This window comes from Labrus bergylta, chromosome 2 (genome assembly GCF_963930695.1).
Source record: "Labrus bergylta chromosome 2, fLabBer1.1, whole genome shotgun sequence".
In the NCBI taxonomy this organism is placed as follows: domain Eukaryota; kingdom Metazoa; phylum Chordata; class Actinopteri; order Labriformes; family Labridae; genus Labrus; species Labrus bergylta.
The window spans coordinates 34804880-34825859 of record NC_089196.1 but is presented as its reverse complement, the minus strand read 5'-3'; the positions used below and the strand labels follow the sequence as shown (position 1 = coordinate 34825859).

At 39.1% G+C, this 20980-nt stretch overlaps 1 protein-coding gene and 1 long non-coding RNA gene across 2 annotated transcripts in view; one reads left to right on the top strand and one right to left on the bottom strand.

The window, feature by feature from the left end:
* Positions 1–20980, bottom strand: part of LOC136181090 (NLR family CARD domain-containing protein 3-like) — a 412285-nt gene that overhangs the window by 71413 nt on the left and 319892 nt on the right. The gene's annotated exons all lie outside the window — the stretch shown is intronic.
* On the top strand, positions 14156–19518 carry LOC136181200 (uncharacterized). Its single transcript, XR_010667585.1, has 3 exons — positions 14156–14599; positions 18810–18918; positions 19076–19518. It is a non-coding gene; the product is annotated as an uncharacterized lncRNA (long non-coding RNA).

Genomic DNA, 20980 nt, shown 5'->3' with positions numbered 1-20980 from the left:
TGAGATTCTCCACCTCTTTGGAATCATAATAATCCTCCTTTAAAAGAACAGAATTAAAACATAGGTCAGGGTAGGCTATAGGGCTGTGCAAGTAAATTCAGTTGCATTGTTATCCCAATGAAAAGATTTCCAACAATCACATCGCTGTAGTCAGAATTTATTGCAAGAAAATTGTATTTATGCAGATTTCAGCGGTTGCCCCTTATATTGCAGAGTTTAACCATCAAAGACAATATTCATAGACTTAATGAAAACATTCATACATCTTTATATTCAACAGAATTTATTTAAAAAATAAAAAGTGCTTCTAAACAAACATGAATAAAATGGTAATAACTCTAATATTTCATATAAATAAATACAAATAACTAGTTTAACAGAAAAAACAATATCAAACAGTGCAGGGAGTAGAAGTGGTCACAGATGGCCGAGGGATAGCAGGGGACAGGATTAACTTTATTGTCTCACAAAGTGAGAAATTTGTCTTCAGCTCTTCACCCGTGCTGCAGCCATAAAAAAAAACATCAACATCATCCTTCACATCAAACATAAAACGATAACATTATTAAGTATATAAATACTTTGGGTTCTTAGTACGAGGCAGCCCGGGTCACTACAGAGCAGCGCCACCGTTGGAAACCGGTTAATTGTTTTATGATTGCATCTGGAGAGAGAAGATGAGCATTTGTGAAACAACGGGCGTTTTATAATATAGAGTGAACACAAAATATTAATACAAATATTTTACAAAATAGAAGAAACAAAGAAATGCATCCAAATAAAGTTAAGTACCTGTTCTCGGGCAAAGCCTCCTGTGAAGCATCTGACAACGACAGAAGAAATCGGCTCTTTGACTATTGTTGAGAAACAAAAAAAACAAAAGAAAAACAAAGACTGCTTAGTAAAAACAAGATCTGCACAACAAGAAGCTCATAGAAAGTGTAGAAAACAGCAAAATACAAAAGCAAATATTGATCATTTTATTGCAGATTTTGTGAGTACATTTTGGCAACCAAGGTGTCCAGAGGTTAAATAGAAAAGACTAATGCAATCAAATCAACTTTGTTACTAGTTTGTCACATATCCAAGACTCTAATCATCATTCAACTAATAACTTTGCATTTAAAGGGTTACAATTCAGAAAATAATTGAATGTTTTGAGCAAGTCGAAAGTTGTTTAACTTTAACTACACTGTAAAAAAAAAGATACACCATAACTACTCTATAAAATTGAGGCAACAGATTGCACGTAATATTATTAATTAAATCTAACTATGTTAAAAGTTGAGTTAATATTACTCAAATCAGACCCTTAAGAATTACTTGTTTAAATTGAGTAGATTCAAATAAAGCACAAAAATAAATTAACCAAATTTAAACAAAAAGATTAAGTAGATATCAATAAGAGAAATGTCTAAATTAGTAAAAGGTACTGATATAAATATTTAAATTCAATATATAAATGATATATAATTGAGTAATACTAATATTTATTTATTTATATTTAGTGCATTTTTTAATTTTCCTTGATAAATTAATTAAAATGTCAATATAATAATTTCTTGGCAATTACATACATGTTCGCGTTATGACCTACATTTTAGTGTGAGATTAGAATTAGTCGATCAGAAAATACAGAATAAATATTACTTAAGTAAGATACAATGACATTTAATGCTTGACGAAAGTAACACTTTTTATCAGACTTTATTAAAGGTACAGCATTTCAAGCAGCCTTTAACATACAGAAGATGATGCCAACAAAAGATGTGCATCCAACAAAAACACACTCTACAGTTTCATATCTCCTCAGGTGATTACCAACGTGAAGAAAATATTCTTTTTTAGAGGGATGTTGAGTTGAGCAAATTAAACATGTAAAACAGAAGATGACTCCTGGCCCTCTAGTTTCATCTTCTGGATGATATCTTGAAAGATGTGTGCGTAGGGCATTCAAAGTTTTAAAGGAGCATGGACAATCATGAACAAGACAAGGTACCGGATTTCCAATTTCAAATGTCCTGTGCTATAGTCTGTAATGGGTCAGAAGATCACCCCTTGTCGTCGCTATGAATCCACAGATTTTACACCGCCATCTCATCTGGAGACACCTAGAAGATAATACAGAAATATTTAAATTAGAGATGTGCCTTTGCTCTTATTTGAATATAAAAACATCACCCTCTCAATTACATGTGTACTATAGCTTGTATTGAAGGGCTAGTAAAAGTTATAATTAGATTTTCAGAGTTCTTCTGGAAGTGTTCTCTTTGTCTCTTTAGTTCTATTCTAAACATGAATTCTGGATGAAATGTAGAAATTCTTGTCCTAATGCTCATAATATACCCAATGACTTTGATGAAAAACGTTGCATCTCATTTTAAATTAGAATTAGGATAAGACTTCTTTAGTCTTAACCATCAATGTTGCATTTTACTCAAATGTATTTATATTTTTCTGCTGCATTACGCTGTAATAAATGCTTCCTTAGTCATGTATATTTTACTTAATATATCTGATAAAATGTATTAAATATAAATGCTTTCTTGATTTTGTGGCAATTGTTGAAAGTAACCTTCATACAAAAATGTTTGAGATAGTATCTGCTTATTTTGGTTACATTTAAATATAAGGAAGACGGATTTGTAAAAAAAAAAAAAAAAGTTACATTTTTACATTGAATAAAATCAATAGATATTTTTTATCACAACTAGCAAAGGCAGAGAGAGAAAGAACCCAGTTCAGCCTATGAAAAGTGTTTGCACTTTAAAACTAAACTTCCACGAGTGAATATATATTCTTAATGTAGTGGGTTAACCTCCTAGGATTACTTTATCCTGCATGTTTCATGTATGACAAAAGTATAGTTTTTAACAACATTCACAAATTCACTTTGAATTACCTTATCAACGTATCTAAAAAATAAGTAAGTAGCTCTAATTATTAAGTAGTTAATGCATAGTTAAAAAAAAAAAAAGTAAGACATCTTCTTTGCATAATCAATAATAGAATGAACACAGAGGGAAACTGTAAAAATGTAGTGTAGCCTGCTAGTGACAGCTCGGTGTCAGCAAGCAGCGAGTGAGGAAATACTGTAAATTAGAGAGGATTAAATAAAGAGGAGCAATTTATGCTTTTCAGCACGTGAAAAAAAAGTAATGCGTGAGAGCTTGCACGAGTATCACAGACACAGTCACAGTCAATGTGTGATTTAGCAGCTCTGGGCTAACAGCTCTCGGTCGTGATAAATTTTGTGTTTTTTAATGGAGCGTGGTCGTCAGTTCACGAAACTCAAATCTGTCATGATCGGCTGTGCTGAAAAATTACGGTTCAAGACACTGTCGTTGCATTGCCAATTTCTCTCCTCGCATTTTTCAACACGTTATCGTACCTTTACCTGCTGAATGAGAAAACTACGACCATGTTGTTTACATCCCTCCCCGCGCGAGCGATTCCTCTTTCCTCTTCAGCAACTTTCAAAATAAAGCTTGTGGTTTTCTCAGTGTAACTACTCGTGATATCTTTCTGATATCGTTGCGTAATACCATCACACTATAGCCTAACATAACATGCATAATTTACCTTTCCGTCGCTACTGTGTCTCTGTCTCTCTGTATTACTTTGCTTGCTAAATTTGTTTTGTAACGTAGCATACACCCACAAGTCATAAACATTACAGTATAAAATAACTCTCCTTACCTTTGTCAACCAAATTAAATCGATGAGTTAAATGGAGGGAAAGGGGCACCAGTCATCCGCACTTTCTTTATGTCTTGTGACCAGATGAGAGCCTGCTGAATTCAAAAGAAGAAAAAAGGCGCAAAATAACAGGAAGTGCTTTTCAATTAAAAACTGACTAATTCTACTGAGTTGGATTCACTCTTGATTTAGAATTACATAAACATAAAGATTATATTTAATGTAACCAAAATAAGCAGATACTATCTCAGACATTTTTGTATGAAAGTTACTTAAACAATTGCCACAAAATCAAGGACGCATTTATATTTAATACATTTGATCAGATATATTAAGTAAAATGTACATGACTACAGAATCATTTATTACAGCTTAACGCAGCAGAAAAATATAAATACATTTGAGGAGGGCACAAGGGTTATGTCTTTGAGAAGGTGTGTCTTTCATAAAAAAAACATTTTACGATATAGAAGTGTACGACGGAGGATGAGGGCCACGTTAAATTATTATTATTTTTTTAATTTCGAAATTAAACTCGTAAATTTACGTTAATAAAATCGTAAATTTACGAGATTAAAACAAAAGACATTTTTTTTTAACGTGTTTAAGATTCAAACAAATATCTGAAAATTGACAGCAAGAAAACAAGGGCTGAAATATTGATGAAATAAAATCACATTTGGTACCACTTTTAGTTTACAAGTTTTATTTTAAGTCAGAGATGATGCTTTGTGGTGTATCCATGAATTAAACGGTATTGGAATATATCTTTGCTGCCTCGTATCCGTTTATCAATGTTTTTCATTTTTGGCTGTAAACATTCTAATTTAACTGACTTTGTCAGGGAAGTGTACAGAGTTTGGAGTTCTTCATGCTTATCGCCGCCACAGTGGCGAGCAGTATCCTGCCTCCTGACGAGCTTCTTCAACAGCATATGGAGCTCAGCATAAGTTCAGACAGGAAGACTGGTTATATTCTTTCACTCATTCATTCATCCTTTCACTTTAACCTAAACCACTCCCCCTACTACGTCCTCTGTCTCCCTTCTCTGGTGATCAGCTGTTATGGGCGTTTTCTTCAAGTGATCAATCCGATGCTAACCAGATATTAGGGATTTCTGCTAACTGCTTAATGCCCCTCAACCTGTACCAGCAACTGTACGTCCAACAGCATCACAGTTTTAATAAGAGTGGCAAGTGAAAACTGTAGGTGACGGTTCTATCAAGTCAAATCACTATGCTGTAGATAGGATCAGAAACCGATGATCAATCAAAGTACAGTTTCATTTAGGAGCTACGATTTAAATTAAATTTAAGTTTCAATGCTAAGCCGATCATCCTATTTTCTCAGGGATGTAGACATCCCTAGGTTTTGTGGGGGAACTTCACTTCCAGATAGTCAGGGCAGACTACAATCTAAGCATTTAATGCAAAGCGGATATTTGAAACATGACTAGATAAGTCTTCCGTAAAATGTAATTCTGCCGTCAGTGAATTCCTTCACGGTTACCGTATGGCCTGCTTATTGTACCCCGGCATTCATTCCAGGTAAATAACACCCAGTGATGAACTCAGCTTCGGTCATGAGTCGGTATAAGACCAATTCATTTATATGCTTTTAAACATCATCCAACTTGATCATACATACGGGCAAGTGTCAAGGTTGAGACTCACAGTTTAATGCAGCTTGTACTACATCATTGCTTCATCTCCAATGTGGTTACATTAATGTGCACGATCATCGTGTATGGCTGTAAGATTTTGAAGCAATTGCTTTCACGCATGTCCCATGGTAAGTGCTTTGGAAAATAATTTTCTGTCCTATGCTGTCTTGATCAGGAAATCCTTGTCAGCGGGCATGCATCAGTTGATTTATCCACAAAGGTCAATCAGAGCCATGTCATGCTGGCCACATGCCGGGTCAAACGGCCCCCAGACAGGCCAAGACACATGACCACAACTTAAGTCATGACGGGCACTCGTCAGGTCACGGATCCTAGACAAGCCGAGGCATATGACATCATTCAGGGCATTCATTTAGTATAGGCGCTGCACAACGGCAGTGGGTCAAGGCATCACGTCCTCTTCTCTCAACAACTCGGGCGATGGTCTACCCTGCCTCAAGTCCTTTATTTTCCAGATATCAGTACGAGTTTGGGAAACCAAAGATCCCTTAAACCCTAACTACTGGTAAGAAATTCATATAACTGGTGGTGGTGAGTATTATGGTCATTCTAATAGGTGACTGGTCCCTTAAACCTTAACTGCAGATAGTGTCCATGTTTGATGACCAGTCCAGCCTGTCGTCCAACTGCAGCCCCAGGTACCCGTAGGTCTTGACCACCTCCACGTTGACCCCCCCGATGGAAACAGGTTGTAGATGTGGCTTGTTCCTTTGGAAGTCCACCACCATCTCCTTGGTCTTGGAGGTGTTCAGCTGCCGATGGTTCGACCTGCACCACGTCACAAAGTCCCCTACCAGGCTCCTGTACTCCTCCTCCTGTCCATCCCTGACACAACCAACCATCACAGTGTCATCTGAGTATTTCTGCATGTGGCAGAGCTCGGAGTTATACTGGAAGTCAGAGGTATACAGGGTGAACAAGACAGGAGAGAGCACGGTCCCCTGTGGTGCTCCGATGCTGCTGACCACAGTGTCAGATGTGCAGTGTATTAAGATTGCTGTACTGTCATATTCTGCAAAGCACTTTGTGCATCTGTCTTGAAAAGTGCCCTACAATTAAAGTATTATTATTATATTATTATAGATATCTCAGGATTCATTTCCATTCCAGCTTAGAACAAAATGACTTTGAGTGTATCTGAGATTAAAGGGGGTGCAGCTACAGTGATCGGCAACAGCAAAGGAAAAGTAGTGTAGGTGTTATGAGTCCATCATGTGGTCCCAGCTGAACAGACAGGTCATGAGCACCTGTCATGACCATCCCATCATGGATGTAGTGAACACGATCTGAGTCACTGTTGTCATTTGTAAGTTTTGATTACTTTTAAAAAAAAAAATGTTATTAATGTTTTGACTCGTTTTTTTTCTCCTTCCATTCAATTGAGGGTGCAGACGTTTAAAATGAGGGTGCAAAAGTTTGCATTGCAGCCTTATTTTAAATGTATGAACCGGGCCTGCTCATATCGTATCATACCATGTCATGGCGTGGATTTTAAGGACATTTGGAGCGGTCTCTAATTAGGGAACACATGTTGTATTTAGCATCACTAAAAAGTCTCAAAGAAGAAACAAGTGAAACAATAAACTGGTCGGCCATTTTTGAACAATGAGAAAACAGGCAAGTCATGTTTTTATGTCTCTTTACATCTTTATTTTCCACTTCCCCCCTCCTTCATCAAAGTATTAACACATACACATTTAATCATTCTGTTTACTGAACACTCCTAAACACAACCACTAGAGGGCAGCTCGATCTCTTCAATAACATCAGCAGCTCTTTCTGTTTGCATGCAGTCTGATGTATGCAGAGTATGTTTGTGTTGTTGAGCATATGCACAGGCACAAAGTATTTACTCTGAACTCTTTGGCACTGATCATATCTTTACTGTTCATTATGAGTCCAGGATCTGACTTTAATTACACCCAGTGAATAATGTATCTCTTTAAAAACCAAGAAAACCACAAAGTAATCTTTAAAAGTTTGATTCAGCCCCCTGGAGAAATAGAAGTTCACGATGTGTTTGTGTGCTTCTTTTTTTTAATTCCTCCTTCTGTGTCCTCTCATACTCCGACATCAGACATATATGCATGTGATCCACTTGACAACCTTTGTGTATTCGTCTGCTGCTGCCAGACTGAGGGTGTGTGTGTGTGTGTGTGTGTGTGTGTGTGTGTGTGTGTGTGTGTGTGTGTGTGTGTGTGTGTGTGTGTGTGTGTGTGTGTGTGTGTGTGTGTGTGTGTGTGTGTGTGTGTGTGTGTGTGTGTGTGTGTCTCCTGAAGGTACTGAGACATCAGCGATCATCACAAAGCCTCGACCTGATCTCACCTTTAGCATAGAGACAAACTTCGGTCAGAGGAGTTCAACCTGCCTCTCAGCAGTGTGATGTAACTTTAAGGCGTTAAATGTAAATCCCTCGAATCATTTTTCTTTGTGCGTATTTGCTGTGAAGATTGTACTCAAAAATAAAATGATGGATAAGGAAAGAGATGTCAATGCATGAAAAGCGGTTTGACAGATGAAATACGATCAGAACATGATGATGATTAGAAGCAGCTTGAAACTAAACTAATCTGTTACTGATGCTCTAAGTTGTCATGAAATGTAAAGCATAGATTTTTAAAAAGTCTTTTGAAGAGCAGAGAAAAAGAAACAGAAAGGTCTTCTGGAGTTGCCTCACATAAAGAAGGATAGGATAGGATAGGATAATACTTTATTGATCCCCAGAGGCGAAATTCGGGCGTTACAGCAGCACAGACAAGAAATCTCAAATACACATTAAACAGAATAGATAAGATAAATAAAAATAAAAATAAAAAATAAAAACAGGGGGTATATACAGTACAAAAATGAATGTTGAAGTTAACTGGGGGGAATTGAGAATTGAAACAGTATTTGAAGAGAATGACAAGATAAAGTGACGAGTGATGATTAAAGTGACTTGGTATGAGAAAGTGTCAAATTAAGAAAAAGAGACAAAACACAGAGTTTTCACAGTCTTACATTTCTGTTCCAGCTGTGAAATGTGTCCTCTAAACCAAACACAGCCTCAGCCATAAAAACAGAACTTGTAATAACAAAGAACAATATTCAAATCACTCAAAAATGATGCAATTATTTCAACTGAAGATCAACTTTTGACCAAGACAGCAGCGTGTGCACAAAGCAAGGCCACCGTCCATATTTGATGAACCATAAAACTTCAAATAAAAGCCCATCCCAATTTAAGGTCTTGTTCCCGTTACTAGCCTTGTGTTGCTGCACATTTTGACAGATGAAGGCAGGTCTCAGTTAGAGATATGCAGGGTGGAGAGACACACAGTACACTTGAATATTCTTTCTGGCTGTACAAATTGTTAGAAAGTGGAATTGGAGGAAAAACCTACAACATCAGAAAATCAAAAAATGTTGAAATTTTTTTAGAAAAGGTATAGATAGTTTACTTGCGAGTAGCAGAAAACTTAAAAGACAAATTTAGAGTTTTTTGTACTTAACTTCTTCCACTTTATACTTCTAATACATCCCTACACTTTCTTTTGGCGGAGGGATTCTGGTAGTTCTTATTAAACTTCCAAGCTGATTAAAAACTGTCTGATTATTTGATGGGCTGAAAAGTTTTTTTAAATATTAGGTCAGAGAGTAATGTAGTTTAATTTCACTTCTCCTTTCATGTATTTATTGTTAATGCTGCTCCGCTGCCCCCCAGTGGCTCTATGAGGAACTGACCAAACTATAGAAATACTGTATTTGCTAAGTTATTCAATGACAGAAAAATAGAACAGGTTCAAAAGTATTGTTTTATTACACAAAATGTTAAACACGGTAGAATTATGATTAAAAAATGCTTATAAAAATCAACATTGATATTAAATATCAACTTTAAATCTGCTAAAACTAGGCAAAAAACATTTTTATATATTCTTGAATAAAACAAGAAGATGAGAAAACAAATATTTCTGTCCTGAAATTTTCAAGAAAATTGTAATTTCTCACAAATATTTATGTGTGCATAAATTTAATTCAGCATTTTCTGACCAGCTTTGCAGGTTTCACTGTAACTTGTGTAACAGGGTTAATAACAGCATTGTGGCAAATGTTTGACAAGTGCTCGTCTGTGTGTTTTAAGATGTTGTTCCTCTTAAAATGAGGCGTGAGCAGTCTTGTTTAACGGAGCGGAGAGTCTGCATGTGGTCATTCAGCCCCGTTCTGCACCTTACGGCAGTTACAGATCATGAGAAGGTAAAACAAGTCACAACATTTAAATTATTCAGAATGAAATAAGAGCTATGGTCCTCTAATTAAATAAAGATTATGTTTAAAAAAATACACATTTTTAATAAAAAGGCACATTAAGAGGCATGTTACATACAGTACAAGCTTCCTTTGTAGAAAAATGACTTTTTAAGCCCTGATCAACTATTAACATATGTTTGAATTTGGATAAGTGATAATAACACACTGTCAGAGAGAAGTATAGCTTGTTGTTGTTTGCATCATTTTAAGTCATTAGCATGCTAACACAACAATGCAGCACACAGGTGATTTCAGCTCCAGCAAAGGACAATTTTGTCCGCTGCTTGCGCTTAATGGTGTTTAATTATTGTGTGTTCTAATTCATAACTCCTTTGTGTGAACGTGAGTGGAGAGGAGTTGGAGGTGTGTCTCTGGAGGAGAGCGGAGGCTTCAGAATAGAGGAGGTGTGGCCAAACAGAAGTTTGTTTTGGTTTCATGCTGGAGCTCAAGGGCGACATCTACTGGATCAAAAAGTCGCACATTCTTTCTTTCAGGGTTTAATTCTAAATTATTTTCAGCAAAGACTGTATTTTTTTTATAATTCATAGTTTTATTTCTTTTTCAAAACAAAACACTCGTCCACCACTTATACAACATCAATCTACAAACTCATCACATAACACAATGTACACTACAACATACAATAATAGACAATAGACAATAAGGTGGTTGTTCATTTACAGAAAATTCAATCATATAACCTACTTTCCAAGTATTGTCTTATAAAGTTCCAGGGTCCTTCATCTCCACGGTCAAACTCAGAGAGACAATAAATCCATGAATTCTTTTAACCAATTGTCAATGTTAAAGCAATTTGGTTTACTTATTTTCCAATTCATCATAATAATACGCTTCACTGACAGAAAGGCTAGTGTGATGATTCGTTGTGTGAGCGTTGACTGTATGTTTCTTACTCTAATGCCAAGAAGGCAGACTAGAGGACAGGGGGGTATTTTTACTTTCACAATAAAAGTCAATCTTGAGATAACCTCATTCCAAAAACAGTGGCACAAGTGGATCAGTGTTCCTGCCTCACCACAGCCATGCCAGCACATATGTGAGAGGGAATTATCTTTAATCTGGTTGGTGTGATGTAAGTCCTATGTAAAATTTTAATTTGAATAATTTTATATCTTACACATTTAGATAAGGCTGTTGTGTTTGGTCAGGGACATGCTCAAGTCTCTCTCCCATTGGTGTTTGATGGAGGAGAAGCTGTCCAAGGAGGCAGCACAGACTGAATGAAAAGATGGGCAACACGACAGCTTCCCAAAAGTGAAGCCAAATTATTTGGAGGTCCCCCTACTGACTGCTGGCAGTGTGGGTCGAAAGCTCCGCCTCCTCCATGTGAACAGATGGGAGAAACTATTAAACCAAAATACATCAAACATGGTTTCTGTCTTTAAAGTTTGTTCTTATCGTGCTCATTTATGTCCACGTGTTCACTTTTCTGAGAGGTTTAGTTTTATGTATTTGTTCATGATGATATGAAAAAGGGTATCGCGCCATATTGACAAATGAGGCTCCTGCAGCACTGAGTGCAACGGATCATCAGAGTAGAGGAGTAACAGTGTGAGGAAATGTAACAAAAACTAACACCAGAGACCTTGAACTTCCCATAACCCTGAGTGTCTGTTTCAAACTGACACTAGAATCTGTTCTGCTGTGGGACCGAACCCACCTGCAGGCCTTTACCCCCGATCCCCACATACTCCGTGCACGCCATTGTTTTGTCCTGCCCCACTGGATCTGTTTCTGGAACGTGAGCGCAGCGGAGAGCGGCCATGAGGAGTACACAGGAGAACTACAAGATCACGCGAGACAATGCAAACAACAAATTGATTTGTCTTTTGACGTAATGTTGATAAAGTGATGAAAAATACGATCGTGAGTCCGTCAATTGTGTTTTATTTTGAAATTGATCCTATGCGTTTCCTTGTCCTACTTCCTGTCCGGGTTGTCATATTCTGTCCAGCTTCACGCGGGCCTGCAGCGTACTCCACTTAATGATGATGGTCTCCATATTATTGATGATGGTAATGACGATGGTTTTTGTTTGATAACGACGACTTATAAGATGGTTTCTATACTGATTAGAGCTCTCAAGAACTGCCCTCCATGTTGTGCTTTGCCTCTGGTCACTTCCTGTCAGCACCTGTGTGTCCAATCAGACTCAAAGCTGATCGTTTGCTCTTACTCACATTGTTCCCTTTTTTCTAGATCCTTGCTTGTGTTGTTCTTACTCTCTGATGTACGTCGCTTTTTGATCTACTATGTCTCTGTGATGGCAAGAGCCACAAAGAGGTAATATCACTCAGGTTATTAGTTGTTCACCAGCACATGTTTATTTAGCAGTCAACAATACAAACAGCTTACAAACTTACTTTGATTTATTATGAGCTTATTTCTTCATTTAGTCTTTCATTGTTTAGATCAGGGATGTCAAACATACGGCCCGCGTGCCGTATCCGGCTCGACAGCAGGTTTCATACGGCCCGCGAGACGTTTTGGGAAGAAGGGGGAAATGTATAAAAACATATTTTGAGATTTTTTATAAATTAAATATTTGTAATACTTATTTCCCCCGAATTGTATTAAAATATTATGTTTAATGAGCAACATAAAGGTTGATATCATGATACAAAAATTACTTAATTGGGGCACTTTGAACTATCTTCTCAGCAGGGAGAAGGCCTATCATAAAAAAGACGAGTGGCCGAGCGCACGAGCTGCTCCTGCATTACCCTAATCAGCAAACAGGCTGAACACCTGAGAGAGGTGACACAGAATGCAGGTTTTCAAGAGAGATCGAAGGGGAGATATTTATTTAGTTTTATTTGCTCATAAGTTGTCAGAATTGTATCAGAGCCACGGGACTTAACGACAGGCACACCGCTGCACTGCACGCTCATCCTGACGGTCTTCAGCTCTGTTCACACTTCTTACCAGTTTCTCCTGTCTTGACTGATGGAAAACAAAAGTTTTGGCTGATAATCACAAAGCTTCCTATGGAGTGAGCCACAAAGAGCAGCTCGTGCAAATAAAAAACAATCCTCTCTGTCCTGTGTAACGGCCCAGACCGTCTCCTCACATCCAGACTAAGTGTAGGTTGTGGACACCGGCGTTGAGCCTGATGATAGACTTATTTTACCTCTGGTTATTGTAAAAACAGTAAATTAAAATGAATATTAACTGATTTTAATTACAGATGGTTCATTTTTAGGTCACTCAGAGGTGAACGTGTTGTGTTGATCACCTAAAAGTTTCAGTGCGACATCACTTCTAAATGCAGTAGACTGCTGTTGCGCCTTTATCACCAGCTTTCATCAGACTGTAAAAATATAACTATTACTGAACATTTCATTCTTTTTTTGTAATTCAACTTTTTATTTTAATTTAACATTCAACAAACAAAACAGACAGCATTGTTGTTGTACAATAGTATGCCCAAAGTCCCATAACAACTGAGTACATAATTGGAACCAAAATAACAATTCAGTAACCACAGTATACACAGTACCACATCTTTATCATTACAATGCACCAATGGTACTACATGTATAAGCAAAAAAGTGGCCCCATAACCTCTGGAAGTTCTCACCTTCATTATTGATTACTGACATAAGTTCCATCCATTGCTTAAATTTGGTCAATTCAGTTTGATCCCCTAACAGGCAAATCCTTGGTGATTTAGGTATTGTCATACCGAACCCCGAACATTTCATTCTTATCCAAAAACGATATCACGCACAGGCTGTCCGATCATACAGAGGTCCGCTGGTTTAACCGTGGAGCAGCGCTAAAATTCTTCCTTGAATTACGCACGGAGATGAAACAGATTCATGACGCATAAAACGTCAGTGACAGAGTTAGATTACGATAGTGCGGACAAGTAGAAGAACGGACTGCCAGGCTCATATCAGAAGTCGTTTAACTGAGTTTACTTAGTTGAAGAACGAGCACTCCACACGGAGCTGATCAGACTGCAGTGATCAACGCTGAAGGATCAATTCAAGTCTGTTGGTTTGGAAACATGTTATCATTTTATAATGCCTAATACTAAAATACCTGAAGGTGACTTTGGTCTTTGCATTGTAGCGGGTTTGACAAGGTTTTAATTTTGGGGTGCCAGTCAGAGTCAAGTCTGACAAATAAAAATTAAATGCAAACAAAAAAATAGTCAACCTGCACAAAACAGGAGCCAAGCAAGAGCGAAAAACAATCAAGCAAAACAACAATGGGATTTCAAATATATATATTATCACAGGCATCAACCACACTGCAACAAAATGAATGTGAGCACTGTGTGTGCGTGTTTCACAGTCTGTGTTTGTAACTCAAAGTTCAGTCCCTTCCGGGAAAAGTCCGCTCCGGTAACCCACAACCCACAGTTCAGTTCAATGTTCAAACTACAAAACAAAAACTCCGCTCCGGGTTTTACCGCGGGCCTCGAAAACAAATAAGGAAACAAAGTGAAAAGAAAACCAGCGTCTCTCTTCGCGGAGCAACAATCAAAAGACAAAGAAACAAAAGACACAGCAGGTACTCACGGTACCCAAGTTTTTAAGTCACTCAGTAGTCAAGAGTCAGAGTTGGGCTTTTCTCCTCTGGCATCTCCTGACTCCAGGGAACAGCTGATCCACCAGGAACAGGGAAATAAACAAATCCAACAGGTAGCCGGGCCTGACAGCAACGGACCTCCAGCGACCAAGATTTGAACAAACGGCCATACACGAACTTTCAAACACGCTCTATGCCGAGGTAACCTTCTCCTTCACTGACTTTTTTCCAATGACTGTCCGCCTCGATCACCGGTGACTTGCACCTCTACAAATGCCTTTCCTGGAGGACGGATTCAGTTTGGACGGTTTTTCATTGGAGTGTGAGATGAATGTGGGTGGATGACGGAGGAAGCAATGAATGGAGGTGTGTACAAAGGAGTTCTGACTCTGCAGGCGCTACAGCATCAAAGACACTCTGTTTGTTTGTGACAACTTATTCATGTGAGCAGGTTTTATCTGTGATGAACCTTAACGAGTGACAACTGTGCTGTGGCTCTCTCTCTCTCTCTCTCTCTCTCTCTCTCTCTCATAACCTGTGTCAAAGTTTCTATGACCTTGAACAGCAATATTAAGAAATAATATAATAATCTCAAACAAAACATAAGTATTGATGTTTTCTTCTGTAATGTGGTACATTTAAATAGAGGTGGCTGGGTTACTGTCCGAGGGAAGCATAGTCGAGAATCGAAGCACACGGTTCCCCACCAACCACTTCACGTTTCAAACTAATTTTCCCCACTCAGCGACACACCGGCTGAGAATAAAACTCTGATTATTGGAGACTCCATAGTCCGAAACGTGAAGCTAGTGAAGTCAGCGGGCATAGTTAGGTGTATACCCGGGGCCAGAGCGGGCGACAACCGGAACTTTTCCTGTGTTAAATCAGCAGATTCTTCATCTAATCTTACTTTCAAACTCTTAACCATGAGTTTGTTAAGGTGCTGTCCAACCCGACTACTACACTGAGCATGCGCCTGTTCCGCGCGGTTCCCTCCGCCCTTCTGCTGTCTTTTCTTCTGTGTTTCTTTGTTTTTGTCCCTCCCCTCGGCCTCTGATTGGACGAGGCGGCTCTGTTCTTGCTCTGCATTGAGCAGACAAACTGTCCATCAAATAAACAAAGCTTCACAGGAGCAGATAATCTGTCATTAGTCTCCCCAAGGCAGAAAGTTAACTCATTCTATAAACAAAAAACAATAAACAAATATCACATATTTATTTATTTTATTCAAACACAGCATGAATAAAACCCAAAATATAAAAACCTGCGTAAAATAATGTGCAGTTTATGAATCATAAAAGCAACACTTCTGCCTTGTGACACATGCAGTCAGTATTTCAGCAATCCTAGTAACCTCTCTCTGCTGCAGACGGCCTCTTCTCAGTATCCAATCACTTTCTTGTACTTGAGGGCATCTTACTCCAGCATACGTTGAAACTACTTTCTTCTCTGGTGCCGTAGGTGAGGCTATGAACGAAGCTGGGCTCACTGTAGCAGAGGTGTGTGGTGGGCAGCTGGTGACTTATCATCAATGTCGCTCATGAATGATTCTTCTCTTGAATCTTCAATGTGGTAACTAAGTGAGGAGGAATCCTCCTCTACTCTCATCAGTAACAGTGAGCCGTAATAACTGTTGTAGCCACTTTGATGTGTGTTATTGTGTGGCTGGGTGGTAAGTTATGTAAATGTTGTCTGCTGCTACGTCACCTGCGCACCTGGGCACATGTGGTAATTAGTACAGCCACAGGTAGGGAGAAAAGGGAGACACAGGTGAAGGGGGATAGGGAATTAGTGAAAGCCACACTGTTTTTCAACCGTGGGAGTGTGAAGATGTCTGGATCCTAGTCTTTGTTTATGTTTGCGAGCTCGTTTTGTCTATACACCCGTCTTTTTGTTGGTGTTCTTTAAGATCGTTGAAATAAAACTTTCAAATATAATCAACGGTGGACTTTCCCTTTTTTACACACCATGAGTTGGAAATGACTTTGGATTCCCTCAAGTGGCATTTTTTGTTGTTACACTGCCACTAGAATAACAAAAGGTCATGTCATGTCAGTCAATATCCTTTCTATACTATTTGTAGTGGCAATTTCTTCAAGATTTTTGTACAACTGTCACTGAAGTAAGAGGAGCCAATTTGTTTGTTTCTGATGGATGTTCATTCAATTAAACGTCATCCTTCATGTTTCTCCTCTCAGCTCACATTAACCTTCATGTGTCACCTGAAACAGGTCAACACATTTCCATCACAGCTTCTCTAATGTGCACAGGCTCTGATAGCAGCTGCTGTGACTGTAATGTTAGTAAACAGCGCCCTCTGCTGGCCACAGACACACAGTGATAAAGTCATTCAATGGTACAGCACACTGGAGCCCTGCTTATTCTGAAATGAGGATTACATCAAGACAAGCAGTTAAATATTTAACTTTAATTAAACGGTCAAATATTCAAACAGAACAACGATGAAGATTACATCATGTTTGTCTACAGTTTAACTTTTAATACGTTTTTCATTCATTACACTGTGGACGACTTTAGATTAGATAGGCCTAAGTTTTATTGATGTTACAGTTTTAGAGAAGAACAGATCAACAACAAGGAGGAGGAAGCGTGGAGTTCAACAGGTGGACATCTTTATTCACCTCGTTGTTGTTGTTGTTGTTGTTGTTGTTGTTGTTGTTGTTGTTGTTGAGGGCTGCTACAATGAAACTCAACCCCACATTGAAGCCGTGTGGAGTGCCAGTATCAGCCAGCAGTGATTCTACAGCTGCAGTGAGACACGTTTGGCTGAAGGTTCAAGATCACTTTCAGTGTTTTATTACATGTTTAATAAAACTTTGATTTCTAAGAAATGTGGGCAGTGTCATTTGAAACCCCGTTGCTATGGTGATAAACATTCTGTGGTGTTTCCTGTTGACGGGACTTTTTACTTTCACTTCCTCCAGTTGTGACACAGATCTGTTCTCCGTGTTGAAGGCAGAGTCCTGTAAAATATTATAATCCTCTGGTTGAAGGTAAGAGACTCTTTTCACTGTTTTTAAGACTCTCTGTTTAATTTAAGTGTCAAAAGAGCTGTAAGCTAACAGTTAGCCACCAGGTTCACTAGCTGCTCTTATGACAGTAGAAGAACAGGGATAGGCCTAAAGATGACTCTCAGTTAGCACGCAGGCTATGCTAACATGCTAAAACGCTAACAGAACAGAGAGCAGAGTGAGGAAGGGGAGTCTGTCCTCTTCAGACAGGACTGAGGGTCTCTGAGTGAGTTCAGTGTAAATCAAACTGCAGCTCTGACACATGAGAGGAGCTGAAACATGAGTCACACTGAGCCACTGTCAGCTTTTATTCTTCATGTGTCAAACACACCAATCATGAAAGAGTGAGTGTGATGTTCAGGAAGTGTTCACAGTCTGCAGTCAAAGTACCAAAGTACTTAGTTCTACGTCTCAGTTCAGCTTTGAGACATTTCTCAGAGTAAAGTTGGATCACTTTGACTTCTGTTGTTAAGATATTAGAAGTTAAACTACACAGTGTGAGTGTTGGACTGTAATCTGATATATGAGCACATTTTTATTCCAGATGTGTTCATGTGTACGATCAGGGCTGGACTGACTATCTGACAAACCACGTATTTTCATGAAGGGCCGACGCACCTTGTGACTGATAACGTTAACTTTTAACACCCGGCCCCTAAAGCAGGCACAGCTGTTCATTGATTGGTGGAGCTAGGTAGACATAAAGCTGCCCCCCCTCCCTCTTCCTCTTTGGATTAAAGGAAGTGAGTCAACATCAGGAAACCACTTCTACACTGAAAGAGGAAGGGGAGGAGGGAGGGGGTCCACTCTCTCAGGCTCACACTCACTGTGCACGCCATGTAAGCGGGAGGAGAGGAGAGATGACAGAGCATTCAGATCCTTATAGATAAGAAAACAGTAGTGAGGGTGAGAAGTTAAACCCTGAAGAACCATGAGAATGTTTATTAATGACATCATACATTTCTTCATACAGACGGACGGATGAAATTTCGACTCAAAGATTAACGCTCACTCTGTGTTACCTCATAGCATGGCATAGCGGTCAAAACAGTGGATGTGCTCTCCGTCCAGCAACACCTGAAAACCAAGTGAAAGTTCCGACCTATAAAGAGTATCACCTTAACCCAAAGGTGACACCTGCTGGAACAATTTGTGTCTTACTCTTCATTCTCCTAAACATGGCTCCTACACAGACTATAATCTGGAAGTCATATCCATAATCGATGCATCCCTAGTTTTAACATATTCTTCTGCAGCAGTAGTATTAACATGCAGCCACAGGTGGAGGGGAGAGAAGTGTGTGATCACCAGGAAGTCAGTCAAAAGCTTCATGGTGGTTTTGGGGGATACTGCAGTGTTTGCATATCAAGGGGCTGAAAGGATGGTGTGTTCATGGATCACAGGACAGATTGGAGGGTCCAGTCCAAATACAGGACTGCTTATTTTTGTCCCAGTCAAGCTCCATGGAGGACAAGTTTAACTGTGAAGATTCTGAAAAGTTTCATATGAAGATGTAATAACTCTTTATTGATCATTCTTCTCAGAGTGCAGCTCTCCCAGCAGGGGGCGCTCTGCTATGGATCAGTGTGAGGACACAGAGGAGGGAGTCCCTCCCTCTAAAACCTCTCTGTGTGAGGAACATGAAGCTCTGAGGTGAGGATCTCTAACTGTCCATGACTCTTCTCCATGTCACAGCTCAACACTCACATCTCTCCACCTTCATCATCATCATCATCATCATCATCACCATCATCATCACTGTCTCATCTGCTGCTCACAGTAACTAATAATGTTTGTTTGTTTGTATCAGGATGCAGGAACAGAGACCAGACTCTCCTGGACCCAGCTGTGTGTCCATGAAGAGTGACCGGTCTATGGGTCGCTATATTGACTTTAAAGATGGACATCCTGCTGATGGAAGGTGAGATCTGAAATTGACAAAGAGCTCTGTTCTGCTTTTCTGTAGGCTCACTCTTTCATCCTCAGCCATTTACATCACTCTCAGTCTTCAGTCCATGTTCACCTCTCCCAGGACTCGTACTTTTCTCCTGTTTCTCCTACTTCTCCACCAGAGGTCCTCAGAATTCAACTCCTTCTCTTCTAGGTTTCAATAGCCCAGACGTTCCCTTCTACTCTACTCACCTGTCTTCACTTTCCTCATCAGCTTCATTTAGTTTTCTTACCACTTCATGATCATTGTGTGCTTTGGTTCTATTTTGTGTTTTTTAATTTGAAGTGTTTGTATTTGAACCCTGACCTTCCTGAAGGCTGTAAAATGTGGAAAAGAATCATTTTATTGCAGCTGTGAGTCCATTTTTTCTGCATTTGGGTCCTTCCCTGCGCCCTATTTCCCCGACCCTGTCAGAACTTAACCTGCCTGACACAGAACCAGCCGACAGTGTGATGGATTTTATGACTTCAAAGCAAAAACAGCCCTACTAGAAAGAAGCTAAATATTCTTAGACAAAGTCAAAATAATAGGCCAAACCTTAAAAAGAGACAAATCTGAGGAAAGATTTATTTTTGGGCTTTTTGTTCCGTTATTTAGAGACGGGACAGTAGATAGAGTCAGAAATCAAGGAGAGAGAGAATGGGGAATGACATGCAGGAAAGGAGCCACAGGTCGGATTTGAACCTGAGCCACCCACTTGGAGGGCTACAGTCTCCCTACATGGGACACGCACACTAACCGCTAGGCCACCAGCACCCCAATTAAAGTATTTTTATTGAATGAACATTTTTGTTTTTCCCTCAGGTAGAATGAAAGTCCTCTCCTTCCTCACTCCCAATGATGACCAAAACAAACAGACATACTGTCCACAATATCAGATTTCATTCACTGAGAGTCTGCTTCTGCACGTCCATTTTAAAGACTTAAAAGTTACTATACATTTTATAGTCAGGGCTGGCGCTGCTGTAGACCAGCTCCTAGTTATGCTGCTATAGGCTTAGACTACTGGGGGAACTGGCACCTTGAGCTCCTATCTCTCTCTCTCTCTCTCTCTCTCTCTCTCTCTCTCTCTCTCTCTCTCTCTCTCTCTCTCTCTCTCTCTCTCTCTCTCTCTCTCTCTCTCTCTCTCTCTCTCTCTCTGTGAGATCATATTACTGCATGTTGCTATCTGTAAATCTCAGTTACTAACCAGAGCATCTTTCTGAGCTGTGTTTATCTTTAAGTCGTCTTCTGTTAACTTTACTTTCATCAGTCTGAAGAATTTGAGGACAGACACAGTGTTGGCTGTATTCTGAGTGAGATACTGTTCTAATAGAAACAGAGAGAACTGTGGAGAACTTCACCTCTGCCTCCAGATTACTGATTATCCATCTGCCAGTTTAAACTGGAACAATCTGATTAAAAATGATCTTTGAAACAAGATCCAGGGTGTGGTTAAAACGATGAGTAGGTTCGTTTACACCCTGGGTGAAACCAATAGAGTCTAATAATGACATGAAAGCTGTGCTAAGGCTATCATTATCAACATCCACGTGGATATTGAAGTCACCTACAACAATTATTCTATCACTGCTAAGGACTACATTTGATAAGAATTCTGCAAATTCCGATAGAAATTCAGAATATGGGCCAAACTACAACAACTAGAACTGGCTGAAAGGTTCTTGAGACTGGATGTGAAAGACTAAGAACAAGGCTTTCAAAAGAAGAAAAATTCAGCCTTGGTCGAGGGTTAACTAGAAGACTAGAATTTTTTTTTTTTTT